The sequence below is a fragment of the Giraffa tippelskirchi genome, chromosome 7, assembly GCF_054371585.1.
Source record: "Giraffa tippelskirchi isolate mGirTip1 chromosome 7, T2T-mGirTip1v1.2.pri, whole genome shotgun sequence".
Classification (NCBI taxonomy): Eukaryota; Metazoa; Chordata; class Mammalia; order Artiodactyla; family Giraffidae; genus Giraffa; species Giraffa tippelskirchi.
Genome location: NC_137281.1, coordinates 96,791,457 through 96,811,994, shown reverse-complemented (window position 1 = coordinate 96,811,994; position 20,538 = coordinate 96,791,457). Strand labels below are relative to the sequence as shown.

Here is a 20,538-nt window from a genome sequence, read left to right as displayed (position 1 = left end):
TCAAGGTAGAATCCTCAATCTATTCTTTTAAACAGAACAAATTTCATGAAAATAAGGAGAGGATACAAAAAATACAGGAGTCAAAAATAACCTCCAAGATTGTAAGCTTGTAAAGATTCAGTCCACTGGAGGTAGAGTGTGTAAAGGATGCAGAAAAGAATCTGTCATCAATCTAGAATAAGAGTTATCATCAATTGCAGTGAGAACTCTCAAAGGAAATAACTAAAAAGCCACGGAGAACATAAGTAATTCAACAGTTCCAAGCATATAATAGATGTCTGAATAAAAAATCAGAAATAAGGAAGAATGACTAGATGTCTTTTACAAGCAAATACCACATTAAACAAAAAGTATCCAAAAAATGAGTAAGACACAGTCCCTGTTCTCAAAGAAATTGCAATACAACTAACTTGAATAAGTAATAAGAGCAATATTTTTTTAATTATCACTAATTCTGGTAATGAAGCTTCAAAAATGAATTGAAAGCCTGTAAAAAAGAAAAGCACACTATACTGAGACTAAACTTTGGGAGAAATACTCTTCCTTTTAAGGAAGAAGAAAGGAGTCAGTGATACAGGTCACAGTACCCAAGATAGGTAGGAAAATTTGAGGAATACAATGTAATGAAAACCAAGACAATGGTTTTTGTCTTAAAATGCCAAAGAGAAGCCTAGTTTACTGGAAACATGATTTGAATGCAAAAGTACCAATGGATTGAAACACTAAATGTAGAATACTCATTTCTCCAGGAGAAGAGAATTAAAGTAATAATTCAGATTCTGTTAATATCTTTTTGTTAAATCATTTTAAGACTGTTAGAAAGGAATTACTAACTATAAATAAATGTTTGAATTTTCTCTCTTCTCATTTTCCGGAGAAGGCACTGGCAACCCACTCCAGTACTCTTGCCTGGAGAATCCCATGGACGGAGGAGCTTGGTGGGCTGCAGTCCATGGAGTCGCTAAGAGTCAGACACGACTGAGCGACTTCACTTTCACTTTTCCCTTTCATGCATTGGAGAAAGAAATGGCAACCTACTCCAGTGTTCTTGCCCGGAGAATCCCAGAGACGGGGGAGCCTAGTGGCTGCCGTCTATGGGGTCGCACAGAGTCGGACATGACTGCAGCGACTTAGCAGCAGCATTTCACAGAAGACCCAAGATTTGGCCTATAAAGACACCTCTAATAGTATCTTAAGTCTTAAAGTAAAGGTCAAAAACAAATGAAGATTACTACTTTAAGTGCTTATAATACTTGTAGTGGTGGGAACTATGGCCATCTAAAGGGAATATATAACACTCCATTCTAGCAGCTGCCTTGTAGGAATGCAACTTCAGTATTATGAGAATGTTTTGATCTTTTCAGAGAACCTGGAAATCCTGCTTATATCAGGTCCCTTGATTTCTTAAACATTGGTTCATTTCTGTGTGGACTGGTTTCACCTGCAGTTTCTTCTGTCTTAAATAGTGAATCTTTAGCTGAACAGAAATAAAAAGGTTTTATACACTTTAATGACTATACTTCTTTTTAACTGAAAAACTATGCAAATAAACACAGCATTTGGGATCTCCAACACATTGCAAGAAATAAGAAACATCAAGTAACCAATCAGTACTTTATCTTTAATTCCCTAAACTAAACGTCACTTTAATATATTTTCATTTCAAAGTGCTACATACACTTTGGTCTTAAACATGAAACACAAAAAGTGCAAAATCCAACAAATTCTTTAATAATGACCACATGAGTGACCAGGAATTAATGGCCAAACCTGCTCCAGATAAAAATTTCACTGGTTCGGTGCTGGAGAAAACTCTTGAGTGTCCCTTGGACAGCAACAAAATCAAATCAGTCAATCCTAAAGGCAATCAATCCTGAATATATACTGGAAGGACTGATGCTAAAATGAAGCTCCAATACTTTGGCCACCTGATGCAAAGAGCCGACTCACTGGAAAAGATCCTGATGCTAGGAAAGACTGAAGGTAGGAGGAAAAGCAGGCGACAGAGGATGAATGGATATGAGTTTGAGCAAACTCTGGAAGATAGTGAAGGACAGGGAAGCCTGGAATGCTTCATTCAGTCCGTGGGGTTGAAGAGGTCGGACAGGACTTAGCAACTGCTGTTACATGGTATTTTGCTATAATTTACTTAACTAATTTTAGAAATCTTGAGATATTAAATACTAATTTTAGCAGTTTTTTCAGTTGCTTTTTTCTGATAATCATACTTTATCTCTTTTGAAAAAAAATCATTGCATAAATAAAAATTTCCTTCTAAAAAGAATCAAACAAAAAATCCATTATGCTAATGAAGAAGCTAGTCACAGAAGTATCAGGTAGTATATTATCCCATTTATATGAAATATCCAGACAGGCAAATCCACAGAGACAAAATACAAATGGTGGTTGCCTAGAGCTGGGGAGGGGGTTGAGGGGAAAGGGTGAGACAGCAGATAGGTATGGGATTTCCTTTGATGTGCTGGGAATGTTCTACAATTAATTGCAATGATGACTGTACATCTCTGCAAATATACCAAAACCCATTGAATTTTACAGTTTAAACCAGTGAACTGTATGCTATGTGGATGATATCTCAATAAAGTTGCTATTTAAAAAAAAAATCCACTGGTTCAGAGGTTCCAAAACTCATGTTCATTCTCTAAGTATTATATGGAGAACTTTTAAAAAAACAGACTCCCAAAGTCTACTGGTCTACTGCCTTGATTCCAAAAGGATGAGGCTTAGGAATGCTGTATTTTAAACTTTTCTGAAGGAGTTCTGATGTGTAGCTGTATTGGGGAATAATTACTTACTTAGAATATTAATAAACTGTAAAGTTAATCTTCATTTTGAATACATTGACTAAAATCTGAAACATAAATTCTATTCAGAATACTTTATTCTCTATCACTTCAGGCAATATAGCCAGATTACTCTTGTATTTGGCTTTAGATAATATTAAAAATTAAGTTCCAAAAGAAAGCACTAATTCAAGAATTCAAGATACATAACTAAATGACTGATTTAAAATAGCTTGGCAATTTAAAATCTTTTAACTGCTCATTACCATGACTTATAAAAGACATAAAACAGCACTTCTCTGACTACCTCTCCTAGCTCACTATCTCCAACCACAAAAGCACTTTCCACTCTTTAAATGGTTTCCCTCTACCCCAGATCTTCTGCACTTACTTGGAGACTCCCCTGAGATATTCTATTGGTTTCCTCCTAGAATCCTCCTCAAATTAGACTCGCTCAATCTAAACTAGTCCCAACATCCAGCTTCCCTCCACTCTTATGTATTACACTCCACTTCTTTTCCTGGTATTACTTTCCTCATAATGCTTATGATTATCTGAAATTATCTTATTTATTTATTTCTTTAGGTATTTATTGTCTGTCTCCTACTAATAGGACTTATGTTCCATGTGAGCAAGGATGTTGTTTTCCTCATTTACTACTGTACTGAGTAGAATGTAATCAGAAATACAGTTAGTGATCAATATGTATGTAATTATTGAGTAAAGGAACAGAAAAACATACAACCCCCCCACCTTACTTTTAAATATGCCACACTGATAAGCCTCTGTGAAGACAATATTTGTTTTATACAATTTTTAGTACTAAGCAAGATTAAAATGGGAAAATTTCGTTCTCTAGCTTCATCTATCTTTCTCCTCTGAGCCCCTTCCTCCAGAAGCAGTCATTCCCCTGTACCCTTGTGGTCAAGTTAATTTTAACTTGGGACAGGTAAGCCTAAGAGCCTCCAAAACCAACTCTAACAACACTGAGAGTTGCAAGCAAGTACATTCTTACAATCCAAGCAAAACCCAAAAGATATAAATTAAAACTTGTTTCAACTATGTGTCATTCAGGGAAGACTACCGAGGATCTCAGAGTGATTTGTCTTCCCAGGAAATAAGTGCACTCCGGATCTTATAAGAGCTTAAGGACGAATGAAGGTAAATTAGAAAGAAGAGGAAACATGAAGGAAGGGATACCTAACATGTAAAGACTATTAAAAGCTCCATAATTACTACACACCTCTACGTGAAAATATTTGAGGCACTTATATTACAGCCAGCTATAGGACAACATTTCTGAGGAAGTTAAAAAATTAATATTACAGTAATATGATTAAAGAGGAGTGAGAAAAAGAGAAATGAAGTACAGATTTTAAAATTATCCTTATTTAAAATTATATGACTACTTTTAACACAAATTTTTTATTAGAAAAATAAGGACATTCTGTTTCCAATCCAGCCCATACGAAGCTTGGAAGTCACCAATCTATGCTAACAACAAGTAAAAAGCTTAACAAACTGAAAAATCAGCACTTCTTGGGATCCGTAATAAAAGTGAGATCACAGGGCAAACTACTGCCCACAAACTTGGAGAGACAGAGATTATGGAGATTGACAGTCTATCGGATCAGAAACCTGAAGCAGAGAGCTCTTTGGGAAACAGCGCTGGGGTAGGGGAACCTGGGGTATTGATGAGCTGCTGGAGACTGAGAGTGAACAATTCTGAGATTAAAAATTCAGTCATCAAAATGCTCCCCCCACCACTTTTGTTAGTTTTCCCTCTTGGCACTCAAACAAGTCCTCACAGTGAATATCAGGGAAAATTCCCTCACATTTCCAGAAGAGGGAAAGAAAGCATTTTGAAATATGCTGGCGCACACTGTTCTTCTTAACAAAGCTTGACTTCAGGAGAAATTATTTAACCAGAGTTTAACCTCCTAAATGGGTTTTCCTGGTGGCTCAGAAGTAAAGAATCCCCCTGCCAATGCAGGAGACATAGGTTCAATCCCTGGGTCAGGAGGATCCCCTGGAGAAGGAAATTGCAACCCACTCCAGTATTCTTGCCTGGGAAATCCCATGGACAGAGGAGTCTGGTGGGCTACAGTCCATCAGGTCACAAAAGAGTCAGACACAACTTGTTGACTAAAACAACAATTACCACCTAAAATTGTATCAGAACCTAACTGACCTAAGGGAAGGTAAATAAATATCCAACTACAGCCCAATTTAGCCATCTTGTCCTACTTAAGAGGGGTGAGGGAGAAACAGCATTTAAAGAAGTTCACAATCCAGAGACATGGGATCACAAAAAACTAAGTTCTGGAGACCAAATGTTCAGCAATGTGATTATAATTAACAATACTGAATTATATACTTGAAATCTGCTAACTGTACATCTTACATGTTCTTAACAGAAAAAAGAAAAAAGGTACCTATATGCTGTGATAGATATGTTAATTACACTGACTGCTGTGATTATTTTATAATGTATACAGATGTCAAAATACTAAGATGTAAATCTTGAGTATAAAGAATTTTTGTCAGTTATAATTCAATAAAGCTGGAGCAAAAAAAGACTGAAACTTAATAACAGAACTGGGAGGCTTCCCCTGTGGCTCAACTGGTAAAGAACCTGCCTGCCGATGCAGGAGATGCAGAAGATGCGGGTTCGATCCCTAAGTGGGGAAGGTCCCCTGGAGAAGGAAATGGCAACCTGCTCCAGTATTCTTGCCTGGAAAATCCTATGAACAGAGGAGCCTGGCAGACTACAGTCCATGTGGTCACAGAGTCAGACACAACTGAGTGCATGGGTGCACACATACATGTGCTCACACACACACACACACAACAACAGGGCTATAAAACACTTTCCTACCCATCCCCTCCACACACACACACCAACAGGGCTATAAAACACTTTCCTACCCATCCCCTCCACACACACACAAACAAACAACAGGGCTATAAAACACTTTCCTACCCATCCCCTCCACACACACACACACACACAACAACAGGGCTATAAAACACTTTCCTACCCATCCCCTCCACACACACACACACTTTACCACATTACTAAAGGCTTATTTATAGCAGTTCTCTTCAGCCAATACATCATGTCTGACTATCAAGAAAAAAATTGCAAGGCACATCATAATAAAAGATAACAAACACAATTTAAAGAAACAAAGGATCAGAACCAAACTCAGACATGGTAGAGATGTTGGAATTACCAAACCAAGAATTTAAAACAACTGTGATTACTATGCTACAACACCAAGAATAAACCCTAAATGTTAACTATGGACTCTGGGTGATAATGATGATTGGTGTGTAGGTTCATAACTTGTAACAAATGTTCCATTCTAGTGGGGGATGTTGACAATGCTAGTTGAGCAGGGAGTGTGTGGCAAATCTGTACCTCCTCCTCAGTTTTGCTGTGAACCTCAAACTTCTCTAAAACATAAGGTCTATTAAAAAAAAACAAGGAAGCACAGTGTAGCAGTTGGATATAAGAAATACATCAAAATTAACTGGCTTTCTTCTTTACCAGTGAGTTAGATTATAAAAAGGGCTAATCCACAACAATAAAACATAAAATTACTAAAATGAAATGTGCAGGATCAATATAAAGAAATCTTGAAAATGTTCATGAAGAGCATAAATGATCCAAACAGATAAAAAGCACATTTTATGTTTTCTAAAAGCAAAACTCAATATTACAAAGATGACAATTCTAAATTCTGTTTATCTACTGGAAATTCAGTTTAAAATATCTATGGACTATTTTGAGGAAAAGATCACAAAACTGGTAAGTGGCAGAACTGGGCTTCCAACCTTGGCAGAATGAACTCAAAAATCCCATATGTAGGTGTATAGAATAAACTTTTTCATCACACCCTCAACATGAGAACTAAGGGACACTCTCCAAGTGTGAATACATATATAACATAAACAGTGCTTCACACAGTAGGCAGCGTAAAACTTGGATTTAAAACCACGTTATGATATTTATTAAATTTCATGATCTTAGGCAAGTCACTTAACTTCTCTTTGCTCACATGGAAAATGGGAAAAATAGTATCAACTCAAGAAGTTAATGCAAGAATCAAAAGCAACAACAAAGTGTTTATTTAAGTGTGCTCAGCAAACAGGTATTGTTTAATGGTTGCATAATATTACTAAAATTATTAAGTGGCAGTATATTAAAAAGAGGCACATATAAATATGTATTAACCTAAATACTATATATTTATTTAGCATGATTTATATATAATATATAAATCTCTAAGCCATTTAGATTCTTGGACAATGAAACAGTTCACAATAGCCCCAACCCCTCATCTACCTCAACTCCTCAGCTATCTATTGAGGGGGAAAAAATACCATTGTAAACAAACAAAAAAAATTCTCAGCATGATGTCCACCCAAAACATATAAGCACATATTCAAATACTACCCATGTCCACCATACTGCCTTAACCACAGTAAGCATATAATAAAATATTTTTTTAACTGTAAAGACTATTTTCTGTTTTGAAAAGTTTTCTGTTTTGAAATATTATGCTATTTAATAATTTTCTTGAATATTAAGAACTACAGTGTGCCTCTCTGTGCCAGAAAAGACAAATAATAGAATTAATGGAAATGACAAGTGTAAGGAAGGAACTATAGTGATACAGGAGAGCAAGTGGAAAGAATCTGGACTTTGGACTGAAAAGGCCTGAGTTTATGTCCCAACTCAATCACTTTAATCTGACCATTATGAGCAAGACTTTTAACCCTCAGCTTAGCTTTCTTCATCTGTAAAATGGGGTCTGTACCACCAGCCTCACCCCAATGCCAATAAGCACATCTGTGTGTACGCATGTGCTCAGTTGTGTCCAACTCTTTGTTACTCCATGGACTGTAGCCCACCAGGCTCCTAGTTCCATGGAATTTTCCAAGCAAGAATACTGGAGTGGGTTGCTATTTCCTACTCCAGGGGATCTTTCCTGGCCCAGGGATCAAACCTGCGTCTCTTGCATCTGCTGCACTGGCAGGTGGATTCTTTACCACTGTACCATGTGGCAAGCCCATAAGCACACCTACTACTCAAGTAACAGTTTCTCAATATAATTCTCCAATGAAAGAAACTAGAGTTCCTTGTATAAATACAATGACTCTAAAGCTGTGGCAGGGGAAATATCAAATGAACGTAGAACATATTGTGAAGACAAAATAGAAGTGCTCATTTGCAGTCCGTTAAGCTGACTGTGCTCTTTTCCCTGAGGGGGCCTGGTGTACCATGGCTGCAAACAACAGCCTCTTCACAGTGTATGCAGCATGTTGCCTATATGGGTTGCTCTAAAAGCCCTGGAGATTGCCCTTTCCAGTGGACCCTCATGACTGGCATAGATAGTGTCCCCAGTCTAGGCCCCAGACAGGTATGCACAATGCCTTTGGAAAGCCTCAGGGCACCCTGGCAAGGATCCACACTGGTTAAGTCAAAATGTCCATCTGTGCCAAGCTACAGAACAAGAAGCAACTGATTGAAGCCCTGACTGAGAACCTGGCAGACATCATGTTAACCAAATGATCAAAGTTCATATCATTAGTACAGGATGTATCACCATCATAGACCTCCTGAAGCATGAACACACCTTCACTCTATAGTATTGTCACCCAAAATGTTTAACTTCAATTTAATCAAGATTGAGTATCAGATAAACGCAAACTGAAGAACATTCTACAAAATACTTGATCAGTATTCTTCAAAATAGTTTCAAAATTATGATGGACTGAAGAACTATTCCAGATTACAGGAAACAAAGAGACGTGAATACTTGATACAACATGGAATGCTGGATTGTATCCTGAACTAGAAAAGGACATTAGTAGAACAACTGATAAAACTTGAAATAAGGTCTGTAGATAATATTATTATCAATGTTAATTTCCTGTTTGGCTATTTAAGATACCAACATTTTAGAAAGCCAGTCAAAGAATATATGAATATTCTTGGTACATTTTTTTTTAATCTTTTTGTAGGTCTAAAATTATTTCAAAGTAAGACTGTATACACACATGAAATTTCTGAGGAAACACAGCAATATGAGAACTACCTTATGCTTGCTTTACCAGTATCTGCCACAAAGTTTTGAAAGCTCTTTAGTATACAATAGAGAAAAATTCTCAAGATTATGTAGGCTGATAATAGACACAATGACAAAACAGCCTGCGTATGTAAACCCTTCAATGCTTCTACCTTGACCTCTCTGCCCATAAAATATATAGTTTTTAATACAATAATTAAGAAGAAACAGAGAAAAATTACAGTAGGTTCATTAAGTTCATGGCAAGTTACTTGAGGAGTTTGGAACCACAACAGTGTACTTCACCTAAAATGCCCCCTTCATCTTCCTATCAAATTTAGGCTGTTTGCACCATTTACCTATCTTTGAATAACACAGCTCATGTTCTTACATTAAAACCTGACCCAGGTGGACTAAAATATTACAAATTACTTATTTCAAAGCTCTTGCTAGTCAAAGAAATGATTTTTAAAAGAGAAAAGATTAAAGTCTTTTTAAGTAAACATTAATATATAATTTTATTTATATATATCAGATATATATATTAGATTTCATTTCTTTTAAGTAAACATCAATAAATAAAACTTTATAATACATGGTCAAAAGTTATAAAAAGACTAAGTTCACAATAATCATCTACTCTCAGCTCTAAGCTGTTAAGACACTAAATCTTTTACCTTCGTTATAAAAAATTATTTGTATTTATTTGGCTACTCCAGGTCTTATTTGCAGCACGTATAGGATTTCTACCTTCACTGTGGCGTGCGGGATCTTTTTAAATTGCAGCATGTTATATCCTTAGTTGCAGCACGTGAACTTAGTTGCAGCATCTGGGATCTAGTTCCCTGACCTAGAGTTGAACTCAGGGCTCTTGTGTTGGGAGCTTGGAGTCTTAGCCACTGGACCACCAGGGAAGTCCTTAAATCTTTTACCTTTTTTACACAGTAAAGAATCTGCCTGCAATGCCAGAGACCTGAGTTCGATCCCTGGGTTGAGAAGATCCCTGGAGAAGGGTATGGCTACCCACTCCAGTATTCTTGCCTGGAGAAATTCACAGCTTCCCTGCTGGCTCAGATGGTAAAGCATTTGCCTGCAATGCAGGAGATCTGGGTTCAATCCCTGGGTGGGGAACATCTCCTGGAGAAGGGACTGGCAACCCATTCCAGTATTCTTGCCTGGAGAACCCCATGGTCAGAGGAGCTTGGAAGGCTACAGTCCATGGGGTCACAAAGAGTCAGACACGACTGAGCGACTAACACTTCCACATTCACACACAATCTATCCATAAAACTTCATGAGAAATGCTGGACTGGATGAAAACTTCTACCAGAAAAACTTCAAAGTGAATTGAAAGACAAGACTGTAGCTACTTTAATCACAAGATTACTGAACTACACACAAAGTTATATACATAACATGTAAACATGTCTTTCCAAAATGAAGTAATTTTTACTTTCAATGTTTTTCCTCACTCTTCTGGGACAACTGTCTTTTCTAATAGCACGGTATCAAGTCCTTCATTAACAAAGAACCAATCATGTATTTCCAGTATCAGACTGAGAACTCTGTGAAGGCAAAGACTCAGATTTTACTCATCTGTATCAAAGTAATGTCTCTGCTTTTTAATATTCTGTCTAGGTTGGTCATAACTTTCCTTCCAAAGAGTAAACATCTTTTAATTTCATGGCTGCAATCACCATCTGCAGTGATTTGGGAGCTCAGAAAAATAAAGTCAGCCACTGTTTCCACTGTTTCCTCATCTATTTGCCATGAAGTGACGGGACCGGATGCCACGATCGAATGTTGAGCTTTAAGCCAACTTTGTCACTCTCCTCTTTCACTTTCATCAAGAGGCTCTTTAGTTCTTCTTCACTTTCTGCCATAAGGGTGGTGCCATCTGCATATCTGAGGTTATTGATATTTCTCCCGGCAATCTTGATTCCAGCTTGTGCTTTATCCAGTCCAGCATTTCTCATGATGTACTCTGCATATAAGTTAAATACACAGGGTGACAATATACAGCCTTGACGTACTCCTTTTCCTATTTGGAACCAGTCTGTTGTTCCACGTCCAGTTCCAACTCTTGCTTCCTGACCTGCATACAGGTTTCTAGTCAAGGCTATGGTTTTTCCAGTGGTCATGTATGAATGTGAGAGTTGGACTATCAAGAAAGCTAATGCCAAAGAATTGATGCTTTTGAGCTGTGGTGTTGGAGAAGACTCTTGAGAGTCTCTTGGACTGCAAGGAGATCCAACCAGTCCATCCTAAAAGGGATCAGTCCTGAGTGTTCATTGGTAGGACTGATTTTGAAGCTGAAACTCCAATACTTTGGCCACCTGATGCGAAGAGCTGACTCACTGGAAAAGACCCTGATGCTGGGAAAGATTGAGGGCAGGAGGAGAAGGGGACAACAGAGGATGAAATGGTTGGATGGCATCACCAACTCAATGGACATGGGTTTGGGTGGACTCTGGGAGGTGGTGATGGACAGGGAGGCCTGGCATGCTGCGGTTTATGGGGTCGCAAAGAGTCAGACACGACTGAGCGACTGAACTGAACTGAACTGATCCCCAAATCTTATCGGCTTAAGACCAGAAAACTAAAAAAATTTTAGTTACAATCCTTTCTCTGGCATATAATAAATGCTCAATTAATGTTTGTTGTATCTATTTCACTCAGAATCAATATAAATGACTGTGCCAAAGCTAAGGGCAATGTAAAAACCAAAAGAAGGACTAAATTTGACTGGTAAGAAATGCTGCAACATCCTAATCTCCATCTGTTTGGTTGTTTCTATCAGCCTACCACTTCAACACACATGTGTGACTGATCCTTACAGGGCTCACTGCACTGAAACAATTAACTACTACTAAATGTGCAGCACACACATAATGGATTTGAATTAATAGACTCTTCTTTACTGAAACAGTTCTAAGTACTATTTTTACAGCACCTAAACACTTCAAGATCTGAGGTTTAGATAATATCCTACACTCTGGCAAGATACACAGATAATTAAGTATATATTACTGGGTCTAGAACTTTGTCATTCAATATTAACCAAATAAACTGTCATCTATCACAGAATTTTAAAATAATAGAATTAGAATCAGAATTTTAAAATAATATTTTATCTTAACTCAGTACCTAAAGGTTAAAACAAAAAACAAAATATTTACCAAGCAACTGGCAGCAGATTACAAAGATGACTGGCTTAAAAAAACAAAACAAACAAACAAAACCCTCAAGAACAATACCTACAATCACTAAGGGAAAAAATTTCATTCGGCTCAACACAAAAGCCTATGTTGAAATCCGTATACATTCACGGCCATGCCAGAATTTCGTTAGCTACTTAACAGCTTACTGATGTACAGATAATCGCTCAGTCCTATCTGACTCTTTGCAACTCATGAACTATAGCCCACCAGGCTCCTCTGTCCATGGAATTCTCCAGGCAAGAATACTGGAGTAGGTAGCCATTCCCTTCTCCAGAAGATCTTCCCAACCCAGGTCTCCTACACTGCAGGCAGATTCTTTATTGTCTGAGCCACCAGGGAAGCTGACAATATTCTATTAAAAATAAAGAATTAACTTTAAATCAAAGTTTACAATGAAATAAAATAAAGCATACTAAACTGTTTCACATCTTAATATTTAAGAAAGAGAAAATGTGAGTAACAGACTATTCTGAAATTAATTTGAACTATATAGGAGATCATGTCAAGTTACAAAATACTAGAGCCAAAAATGCTAGGTATCATCTGAACCATCTTACTCATTCTACAAATGAGAAAACTTAGGTTCTTTAAGAAATTGCTTTTTAAAGGAAGACTACACAATGGACAATGCTAACACAAAATAACATAAGGAAACAATAACCAAATCTCACTATCAAAAGCAAATAAAGGCCAAGAAATCGATGGGGACAGAGGAAAAGGAAAAGAGAAGGTGAATCCATAAATAGGCATTTGAAAAGGTAAGATATCACAACAGTTCAGAGGCTGGCCTCTGAAGCCTGACCTAACAAAGTTTAAACCCTATCATTTACTAATAGGTTAGTCCTCTCATGCCTCAGCTTCCTCATCTAGAAAACAGATGTAACAGTACCCAATAGGATGGTTGTGGGAATTTAAAACTTTATTAATTCATGTAAGCATTTAGAACAGTGCCTGTCACATAGTAAGCAAAAAAAAAAATAGCAAATATCATGTTATAAAAATACAGTTTTTATACCCATTCTCTTACGCTGCCAGTAGGAGTACAAATTGGAACTACATGGGGACAGTTTTGTATTACCTTGTAAACTTGAAAATTTACAACATAACTTAAATCCAACTATTTTAACCCTAAATACATTAAAGAGAACCTTTAGCATATATGCATTAGAATACTGCAAAAATGTTCACAGTGGTAACACTCATGATAGCAAATACCTAAAAATAACTCAAATATTCTTAGACAACAGACTGTCTATATTGTGGTAATGAAACACAATGGAGAATTATACAGCAGGGCAAATGAATAAAAAATTATAACAAAAAGAATGGAGACATCTTAATACATTAGTGAGCATAAAAAATCAGTTCAGGAGTTGATATATACATAAGTATATTCCTTTCGTTGTTGTTGTTTAGTCATTAAGTCATGCATGACTTTTTGTGACCCCATGGATTATAGCTGTCAGGCTCCTCTGTCCATGGGATTTTCCAGGCAAGAATACTGGAGTGAACTGCCACTTCCTTCCAGGGCATCTTCTCAATCCAGGGACTGAACCTGTGTCTTCTGCATTGGCAGGCAGATTCTCTACCAATGAGCCACCAGGGAAGCCCATATTCCCTTTATAGATTTCAAAAATAATGAGACACTGTTAGGCGTATATATATATATGATAAAAAAAATTTTTTAACAGGAAGTAAGGAAATCAACCCTGAATGTTCATTGGAAGGACTGTTGCTAAAGCTCAAGCTCCAATACTTTGGCCACTTGATGTGAAGAGCTGACTCACTGGAAAAGACCCTGATGCTGGGAAGGACTGAAGGCAAAAAGGAGAAGCAGGTGGCAGATGAGATAGATAGCATCGCCGACTCAATAGACATGAATGTGAGCAAACTCCTGGATATAGTGGATACAGAGAAGCCTGGCATGCTACAGTCTGTGGGGTGGCAAAGTCAACCCCATGGACAACTTAGTGACTGAACAACAGCAACAAAGTGATAAATACACAACACAGGATAAAGTAACCTCTAGGAAGAGGTCAAAGGAATATAACAGCAGTATGTTCGGTAGATTTCAGTTATCATCAATGTCCTGATTCTTGGATTATACTGAGTGAATACTTGTCAAGTAAATAAAAAAAGGAAAAATAATAGACTACAGAGGTCCATACATAGACAAATGATGACAGTATGAACCAATATAATCATTAGTCTAATTCTGTGCACCAAGGGTTTTTAAAAAAAGAATTGAGAGTTAATCATAATCCGCTTTGGAATGAAAGGTCAAATGAGATAATAATTCATGATAACAGAGAGCAAAGTAACTTAATACACTTCAGCTATTAATGTTATCCAAAATGGAACAATGTATCAGGATAAAATTCATATGATGTATAGAATAAAACACATTTCAAGATTTAAAATCTCTTCTCACACTAAACTAACCTCTTTCCTGTTTCCTAAAGTGGAAACCAAATCTAAAAATGACAGAAGCAGGCGTGCTGCAGTCCACGGGGGTCACTGAGTTGGACACAACTTAGCAGCTGAACAACAACAAATAATCTTTAACTTAGCTATACTCTTTATATGTACCGATACCATTTAGTTCCCCAAACAGGCCCAGACATTTCGATTCTAAAGCCTAGGTTCTTCCTAAAGTCTTCGAAAACCTCTCCTTTCTCTGCCTTCTCTGCTTACCTCTATTTTTTTCCCCAATCATCTAAAAAACACTTCTTTTCCCCATTGGTAAATCAAAACTCATACATACATAAATCCATTTTTATATAATTTTCATGCAAAAAGTAATTTATGGGTAAGAAAAGATTACTGTCTCCGTAAGCACAGATGCCCAGACACTAAAAGACTTGCTCTAACTCACATAAGTAAATGGCAAAACTGAGACTAGAATCTGAGTTTCTTTTCTTTTCTATATAGAGTTCCAGATTTCATAATGTGCCAATTAGCATAATTCTATTCTTTCTATATAGATTTTCAGATTTCATAATGTGCCAATTAGCATAATTCTATTCTTTCTGATACAGGTAACTCACTATCTTTAAAAATCATGTGATCTATGTGACATTTTTAGAGAAACAAATCTTAAACTTAAAATCCTTTCTATATATTTTTTGCCTTTATAAAGCTTTTAACATGAGTGCAAAAAAGAAAACTTCTTCTATGGGTAATTTCCTGCTACGTTCCAAGTTTTCTACAATGTGACTGTATTCTTTTTGTACTTCAAAAAGTTTCTATTAATCTTTGCTGGATTTTTACGTTCTTCCTTTTTTTTGTTTGAAAATGGCAGCTGCTGTAATTACAGTGCACAATCATGACTTGCCCTTGAGTAACATCATAATGTACCCTAAACCAGAGTACACTTCCTCCCAGAAATGTGCCACACAAGTTAGAGGCATATGATGCCATAGGATATAAATACACAAAGACTTCACAGTTAAAAGTTTTCCTTTTTCCTAACATAAATGATTAAAAACATTTCATTTCACATTGAAAACACAACTCAATTATTGACTAAAATGCAATATTCATTGTATCTTTGAAATTGTTTATCAGATTTCAAAATAATTATATACTTTTTACAAGCTGCTTTGGGATACATTCCCAAATTCAGGAATGATAAATTCAGGGCACTTCAGTGAAAGAAATCTGAGATGCAATGATGTAACGCTTATTATCTATAACCGAGCTTCAGTGATTCAAATCTGAATTCCCCTATAATGCCTCACAACTCAACCCTGAAATGTACTGCCCTGAGAATCCTATACCTTTTCATATTATCTCTTATTTTCACGAAATAATAAGCTGAACATACATGTAAATCTTTAGTACCAATAAGGAGACACATCCTTAAAGGACAATATCCCATAAATTGCACTGTAGTTCAGAACCTGGAACTTTTAACTACAAGTGTCTTGAGCAGCACTGTTTTTACACAGAATAGATAAAATATTCTATAATTCTAATCTACAGAATACAGAAATCAGCTTGTGTCATCATAAGTCCAAGTTGTTTTACAAAAGGTTTTGTGTGTGTGTGTATGAATGCATGTATGTACGTATGCCCACTTTGTTAAAAGATATAAAGTATTTATTACTGTTACAGTCAAGAGTTTAAAAGCTACTGTTTTAGGGCATGGGGCTTGGAGTCTTCATCGGCTATTCAGCTTTCGAAAGCCCCAGTTTTCTCCCCTTTGTAATTGCAGGTAATAATAGTAACATTTCAAGTAGCTGTTATCAAGACTAAATCTATCAATTGATTTTAAAACAATGCTGGTGGTCATTCAAACATTAGCTGTCACTTAATAACATATTGGGAGCTATGTAAAAAACCCACAAAGTACTGAAGAATAAAAATGAAATCTAAGAAATATGAGAATGCATTTATAAATAATCCACAATAGGCAAAATATACAATTGTTTAGAAGCAATACTTCATAATTAGAATTTTTTTAAAGGCCACTTATGTTCTTTGACATTAAGTATTTCACTCCCATAAATGCATCCTAAGAAATTAATTGAACAGAAAAAAAACAAATGTATGCAGAAAAGATGCTCTTTACAATTTTACTGATAAGCCATGAGCTGGACACCAAAAAGTTCACTAACAAGAAAATACCTAAACTTATGGTACAACTTGATGAACTATTATAGACATTAAAATAATGATTACTAAAAAAACCATGTGTAAGTATAGAAATTAAGTATATTTGATGAAAATAAATAATATTCATATATACACCACTAAAACAAATAAAAACATATTTGTATGGAACTAGAAGCAACTGAAAACTCTGCTGAGTTTTGATTTTCTTCTTTTTTTGTCCTCCCCAAAACAAAGTCAGTATCTTAGTCCATCAGCTTGCAATAACAAAATACAACAGAATGGGGCAGGTAGCTAATAAACAACAGAAATTTATTTTTCACAACTCTGGAGGCTAAGAAGTTCAAGATCAAGATGCCAGCGTGGTTGGGTAAAGGCCTTCTTCCTGGTTCACAGCTAGGGACTTTTCACATGGTGCAAGGGACTCTGTGGAACCTCCATCCTCATGACTGAAGCACCCCCTAAAGGCCCCACACCATTATACCATTGTCTTTAGGGGTTAGGATTCAACATACCAGTTTGGTGGGGACAATCAGACATCAGAAGTCAGTCAAAAGGATTCAACTCAGTTTTCTTCCTCCTAAGGACCTAGCTAAAAGAGTGTAAAATGCAAAAATGACTAGACATTAGCCAGTAATTATTTAAGCCAAACTACTTTTGTATGATGTATGCTGGGACCGAGTACACAGAACAGTTTCAGACTCAATATTAATAGGACCTATATAACTTAAAACTCAGCATTGAAAAAACTAAGATCATGGCATCACTTCATGGCAAAGAGATGGGGAAAAAAAAAAGTGACAGGCTTTATTTTCTTCGGCTCCAAAAATCACTGCAGATGGTGACTACAACCATGAAATTAAAAGACACCTGCTCCTTGAAATAAAAGCTATGACCAACCTAGACAGCATATTAAAAAGCAGAGACATTACTTTGCCAACAAAGGTCTGTCTAGTCAAAGCTATGGTTTTTCCAGAGGTCACGTATGGATGTGATTGGACCATAAAGAAAGCTGAGCGCTGAACAATTGATGCTTTTGAACTGTGGTGTTGGGAAAGACTCTTGAGAGTCCCTTGGACTGCAAGGAGATCAAATCAGTCAATCCTAAAGGAAATCAGTCCTGGGTGTTCACTGGAAGGACTGATGCTGAAGCTCCAATACTTTGGCCACCTGATGCAAAGAACTGACTCATTAGAAAAGACCCTGATGCTGGGAAAGATTGAAGGCAGGAGCAGAAGGGGACGACAGAGGATGAGATGGTTAGATGGCATCACCGACTCGACAGAAGAATTTGAGCAAGCTCCAGGAGCTGGTGATGGGCAGGGAAGCCTGGTGTGCTGCAGTCCCTGGGGTCACAAAGAGTCGGACACGACTGAGCTGAACTGATAAAACTTAGAAGCTAAGTTTGCTCTCTCCAGAAGTATAAAGATGAGGAAAAACTGCAAAGGAAAACTCAGATGATTATAGAGAGGCCAGCTTGTCCACTCATTCATCTACTTCTCTCCCCTCCCTTTTTGAAAAAATTATAGTGCAGAGTTGAAAAAATATCTTAATTTGACAGACTACTTACTAAAGTTATTTGTTATATTTTCTTAACTCTTACTAAGTTGATCAAGTTTTTTGGATCAAATAAAATAACTCTCAAGAGAAAAACCATACACATTTTTCATATTTTTAAGCTCCTAATTTATGTTCATTTAGGACTCTGATTCATAGGTAACTTCAAACTCATTCCTAAACCAAGTGTTAGTAATTATGTATCTAAGGCTATTATTTTTGAAATAACAAATGACACAGTATCAGAATAATAAAGTTAAACATCAGGCTATATCAAAATATAAACAAATTTTTGCTTTAGTTGCTGATGATTATAAAATGAACTAAACATAAGCTTACAGACCTTTAGCTGTCCAAATCAAAGTCAGCACTAAGCCACAGCAACGAACTTCTAGCTAGCAGATCTAGCTCATGTCACCTGTTATCAGAGTTCCTAGTTGATTACACAGGCAAAAAATTAAAAATTTAAATCTTTAATAATCTGAAAAAAATACTCCTCCTCCCATCTCCCATGAAAGTAGTTTTTTCCCCCCCATATAATTTGAAAGTTCCTTCATTCAACTCTGCAAAAGATGGCTTTTTCCCACTGAAATTAGCTAATTTTGATGAAAGTGAAAGCTGTTCAGTCATATCCAACTCTTTGTGACCACATGGGACTATAGTCCCTGGAATTCTCCAGTCCAGAATACTGGAGAGGGTAGCCTTTCTCTTCTCCAGGGGATCTTCCCAACCCAGGGATTGAACCCAGGTCTCCCACATTTCAGGCACGTTCTTTACCAGCTGAGCCACAAGGGCCCAAGGATACTGGAGTGGGTAGCCTATTCCTTCTCCATTGGATTTTCCCGACCCAGGAATCAAACCCCGGTCTCCTGCACTGCAGGCGGATTCTTTACCAACTGAGCTATCAGGGAAGCCAATTTTGATGGGGAGAAACATCAAATCTGCTTATATGTATTTCCAAAATGTGCTCAGATACTAAAATCACTTTAAAAAATATACACAATAGAGATTTATATTATTTTTTGCTTGTTTAAATTTTAAGTTTTTCTGAAAAGCAGCTTTATAACATTTAAACTCAAATACAATTTTTCCAGAAGGTCCATAATCCTTTTCAAAAAGTAACCCTACCTTCAGGCTAAATGAAAATGAGTACTGATTATTTCATGAACATAGTACCTTTCATCTCATGAACTGAAAGTTCTTTTTAATATTCTCTTATCTCTAATCAAAAAATGTTATGGAGAGAGGAGGTAAGGTTACGTTTTATCCTTTAACATCCCTCTGAAGTAGGGACATGTTATCCTGGTTTTACAGATGGAAAATTAAGCACAAAGACAGGTTACATGATTTGCCAAAGTCTTAATGGGACACTCAGTAGTAACCACAGGATCATGTTAATTATGAATACCAAGTCAATTATAGAAATTTAGTGAATTTTGTTTCAAAAAGATCTTTCTAACCATGTTAGGATTAAAGTATCCCCAAAATACAAAATGTTCTGTTAAAGACAATATAATTTATTTGGATAAAGCCCTACAGTATCAGTCAACATTTTGGTCAGTCTCTCAGAAAAATCTTCAAGTTCATGGTAAGTTCCAAATCTGGATAATTTATTCATATGTCTAGCTTCCTTTCTATTTCCTAATTCCCAACACCATTATTACATGAGATCCTACGATTTCTAATACTCCTAACTCCTTCAGGATAAGCTCTTCCCTTTTCTTATCCTTCCTGTGACACCCTCCTTTTCAACTTCCAATTCCAAAACCCTTACTCTTGTTTCTTAAAATTGCAGTGGCAGATGTCAACATTCATACTCCCATTTTAAGCAGCTCATCCCACACACTAATTAAATACAATGGCCCTGGCTCAGGATTCCTCTCCACCTCACCTTCTGATACCAATGCAGGAAACTGAACAGCCATACTGGTGAACTTTTAAAATATCCCAACAAATCCTGGCTCCTCTACTCCAACAACCTGTTTCTACTTTAATCTTCCATCATGTTACCACTCTGGATTCTGTGTTCTTTGATCCAAATCTATCTTTTGATTTCCCCACTTGTGCTCTACCAATTCTTTATCAAAACTTACAGTCCCTCAAAACAGTTGTCACTTCTACTTGTCTACCTATCACTTCAAGCTTATTTTTTTTCTTCAAAATCTAGTCTGGCCATGAAATATATGAGGTATACTGTGGTATAAATATAGTGCAATTTAAATCTCAGTTCTACCACTCACTCCCTTGCATGGTTACAAGTAAGTTACT

General features: G+C 36.6%; 1 protein-coding gene and 1 non-coding gene across 2 annotated transcripts in view; one reads left to right on the top strand and one right to left on the bottom strand.

The window, feature by feature from the left end:
* The window catches only part of SPRED1 (sprouty related EVH1 domain containing 1), a 116,626-nt gene that overhangs the window by 87,023 nt on the left and 9,065 nt on the right, over nt 1–20,538 (bottom strand). The window lies entirely within an intron of this gene.
* On the top strand, nt 8,039–8,171 carry LOC145515968 (small nucleolar RNA SNORA70). Its single transcript, XR_014061162.1, has one exon. It is a non-coding gene; the product is annotated as a small nucleolar RNA SNORA70 (small nucleolar RNA).